The sequence below is a fragment of the Callithrix jacchus genome, chromosome 13 (genome assembly GCF_049354715.1).
Source record: "Callithrix jacchus isolate 240 chromosome 13, calJac240_pri, whole genome shotgun sequence".
NCBI classification, from domain to species: domain Eukaryota; kingdom Metazoa; phylum Chordata; class Mammalia; order Primates; family Cebidae; genus Callithrix; species Callithrix jacchus.
Genome location: NC_133514.1, coordinates 43,213,061 through 43,217,093, shown reverse-complemented (window position 1 = coordinate 43,217,093; position 4,033 = coordinate 43,213,061). Strand labels below are relative to the sequence as shown.

The 4,033-nt window shown below is 41.9% G+C and overlaps 1 pseudogene across 1 annotated transcript in view; it reads right to left on the bottom strand.

Annotated features, from left to right (window-relative positions):
• LOC118146810 (chromatin accessibility complex protein 1 pseudogene) overlaps nucleotides 1-4,033 on the bottom strand; it is a 67,721-nt pseudogene that overhangs the window by 28,513 nt on the left and 35,175 nt on the right. The window contains exon 4 of the transcript XR_013525672.1: nucleotides 2,039-2,160. The product of XR_013525672.1 is annotated as a chromatin accessibility complex protein 1 pseudogene, transcript variant X1 (transcript). The remainder of the gene's footprint in view (nucleotides 1-2,038; nucleotides 2,161-4,033) is intronic.

Here is a 4,033-nt window from a genome sequence, read left to right as displayed (position 1 = left end):
CTGTAAGAAAAAATAAGCAGAATTCCTTTCACAATTCTATCTTACCTTGAGAAGCTAATCTTTTTCCTGGGTGTGCCACATGGTAGAAAAGTAAATCAATTAAAGTGGCCACATTAAAAAGAAACAAAAAACCAACCAAGACAGTGCAACTGGAATGACCAGCTTCACCAGTTCATTCACACACACGAAGTCACATCCCTTTAATATTCAAAGTAATCTACCTTACCAGAGAGAGAATTGGAGACCCTGATCAGTCCCTTAGTGATCCCCATTTCCATTGCTGCAGAGCCCACTCCCTGCCCAGGGTTCCTCAGGTACAGGCTCTTTATTTCTTCCCCAGGCACCCTGCCTCTGCTTGTCATACTCGCCCGCATGGCCCAGATGCCCTGCATCAGGAGACATGGCCAGCCTCCCCAGCATGACAAGGCTCCTGTTTACCCCGCCACCCTCGTCATCCAGACTGGGTTTTGGTTCAGATTCCCCTTCCTTCATAACAAGCAACTGCCTGCAGACACTTGAGGTCTTTTCCTGATAGAGGACCCCAGGCAGGCCTGACTCAACGTGGCTGGAATAGTCGAATAACATTGTATCTCAAACAGAAAGAATGTGTGCATGAGGGTCTCAATCCTGTAATGCCCTGGAGGAACTGAACCACATGCAGAATTTCCTTCCACTTCACAGCATAGCAAGAAGTATTGGGAAGGGAAGCCTTTATCCAATCATTTAAAAATGGTTGGCCGGTCATGGTGGCTTGCATCTATAATCTCAGCATTTTCGGAAGCCAAGACAGGCAGATCACCTGAAGTCAGGAGTTCAAGACCAGCCTGACCAACATGGAGAAACCCCATCTCTGCTAAAAATACAAAAATTAGCCAGGCGTAGTGGCGCATGCCTGTAATCCCAGCTACTTGGGAGGCTGGGGCAAGAGACTCGCTTAAAGCCAGGAGGCAGAGGTTGTGGGGAGCCAAGATCATGCTATTGCACTCCAGCCTGGGCAACAAGAGTGAAACTCTGTCTCAAAAATAATAGTAATAATAATAATAATAATCGTGCTACATTATTATTCCAGGGTAATAGGGGGTTAATTAAGAAGTACCACTCTAGGCCCTGAGTGGGAGGCTCATATCTGTATTCTCAGCACTTTGGGTGGCCAAGACAGGTGGATCACTTGAGGTCAGGAGTTTGAGACCCTATCTCTACTAAAAATAAAAATAAATTACCCAGACATGGTGGCACACACAAGTAATCTCAACTACTCGAGAGGCTGAGGCACAAGAATTGTTTGAACCCAGGAGGTAGAGGTTGTGGTGAGTTGAGATTGTGCCACTGCACTTCAGCCTAGGTGACAGAGGAAAACTATTTAAAAAAAAAAAAGGACCAGTCAAATGATTGTCTTAGAAAAACATTTACTCCCAAAATGAGGTGCCTTATGATCTCCAACACTAGATGTGAAAGCAAATGGAGGCTGGGTGTGGTGGCTCACACCTATAATCCCAGCAACTTTGAGAGGCCGAGGCAGGCAGATCCACGAGGTCAGGAGTTCAAGACCAACCTGGCCAACATGCTGAAACCCCATCTCTACTTTACAAAAATTAGAGGGGCACGATGGTGGCACGTGCATGTAGTCCCAGCTACTCTGGAGGCTGAGGCAGGAGAATGGCTTGAACTCAGGAGGCCGGGTTTGCAGTGAGCTGAGATCGTGCCACTGCACTCCAGCCTGGGTGACAGAGCAAGAGACTCCATCTCAAAAAAAGAAAGAAAGGAAGAAAGGAAGAAAATGGAAACTTTTATTTATTTATTTTTAATTTTAAATTTTTTGAAAAGTATGATCTTAAATCAATAACTTCACTTTCCAGCTTAATAAATTAGGGGAAAAAAAAAAACAAACTAAACCCCAAGCAAGCAGAAGAAAGGAAAAAATAAACACTAGAGTGGAAATAAATGAAATAGAGGATAGAAAAATAACAGAAAATACACCCTGGGTAATGTGGTGAGACCCCATCTCTACAAAAAATTAGCCAGAAATGGTGGCAGGTACCTGTAGGCCCAGCTACTTGGGAGGCTGAGGTGGGAGGATCACTTGAACCTGGGAAGTAGAGCCTGCAGTGAGCGGAGATTGTACCTCTGCACTTCAGCCTGGGTGACAAAGTGAGACACTGTCTAAAAAAAAAAAAAGAAAAAGAAAAAGAAAGAAAAGAAAAATACCAAAAATAAACCAAACCAAAACTTGTTTTTTCCAAAAGATCAGCAAAATTGATAAACCTTCAGCTACACCAAGGAATTTAAAAAAGAGAGAAAACTTAAACTACTAAAGTTATTTTTAAATTTATTTTTATGTTTTTGAGACAAAGTTTTGCCTGGGCTGGAGTGCAATGACACAATCTCAGCTCACTGCAACCTCCGCTTCCCGGGTTCAAGCGATTCTCCTGCCTCAGCCTCCTGAGTAACTGGGATTACAGGCATCCATCACCACGCCCAGCTAATTTTTGCATTTTTAGTAGGGATGGGCATTCACCATGTTGGCCAGGATGGTCTCAAACTCCTAACCTCAGGTGATCCACCTGCCTCAGCCTCCCAAAATGCTGGTATTAACGGATGTGAGCCACCACACCTGGCCTCAAACTACTAAAATTAGAACTGAAAAAGGGTACATTATTCCAATAGACAGGAGGAAAAAAGGGATTAAAAGGGAATACCATGAACAACTGTATGTCAACAAATTAGACAATTTGGATGAAATGGACAAATTTCTACAAAGACACAAAGTACAAAAATGGAATCAAGAAAAACCAGAAGATCTGAACAGGCCTATAACAAGTTAAAAGATAGAAGAGGAAGTAACTTCGCAGTTCATTCAAGGAGGGCAGTACTACCCTGATTCCAAAACCAGATGAAGATATACAAGGAAAAAACCCTGCAGAACAATGGAATTTATGAATAAAGATGTAAAAATCCTCAACAAAACACTAGCAAGCTAAATGCAGGAACATAAAAAGGATTAAACACCATGACCACAAGGGAACTATCCTGGGAATGCCAGGTTGATTTAAGATCTGACAATCAATTAATGGAATACTATAAATTAATAGAATCCAGGGCAAAAAAAAAAACTTGATCATCTCAATAAATGCAGACAAAGCATGCGACAAAACATGACACTTCTTCATGATAAAAATATTCAACAAAAATAGGATAGAAAAGTTCTCCCTCAACCTGATATGGGATAGAGGGAAGCTATTTTAAAAAATGGTGGCCGGGCGCAGTGGCTCATGCCTGTAATCTCAGCATGTTGGGAGGCCGAGGTGGGTGGATCACCTGAGGTAAGGAGTTTGAGACCAGCCTGGCCAACATGGCAAAACCCTGTCTCTACTAAAAATACAAAAATTAGCTGGGTGTGGTGGCATGCGCCTGAAATCCCAGCTACTAGGGAGGCTGAAGCAGGAGAATTGCCTGAACCTGGGAAGTGGAGGTTTCAGTGAGCTGAGGTCTCACCACTGCACTCCAGCCTGCATGATAGAGTGAGACTCAGTCTCAAAAACAAAACAAAACAAAATACCCAGTGGTAAAAGACCAAAGGTTTTCCTCTAAGATTGGGAAGAAGACAAGGATGTCTGCTCTAATCACTTCTCTTTAACAGTGTACTGGAGCCATGGAAATTAGGCAAGACGAGGAAATGAAATGCATCTAAGTTGGAAAAGAAAAGTAAAACTATTTCTATTTACAGATGACATGATCTTGTATAGAGAAAATTATAAGGAATTCACAAAAAATCATTAGCCCTAATAACTGAGCTCTGAATGTTTGCAGGATACAAGATCAATACACAAAAATTAACTGTACTTTTATACATTAGCAATTAACATCCTAAATATGAAATTAAGCAGTCAATTCCATTTATAATAGCATCAAAAAGAATAAAATCCTTAGGTATATCTTTAACAACAGAAGTGCAAGACTTGTACATTCAGAACTATAAAACGTTGAAAGAAATTTAATGAGCTCTCAGTAGGCCAGGCATGTGACTCACACCTGT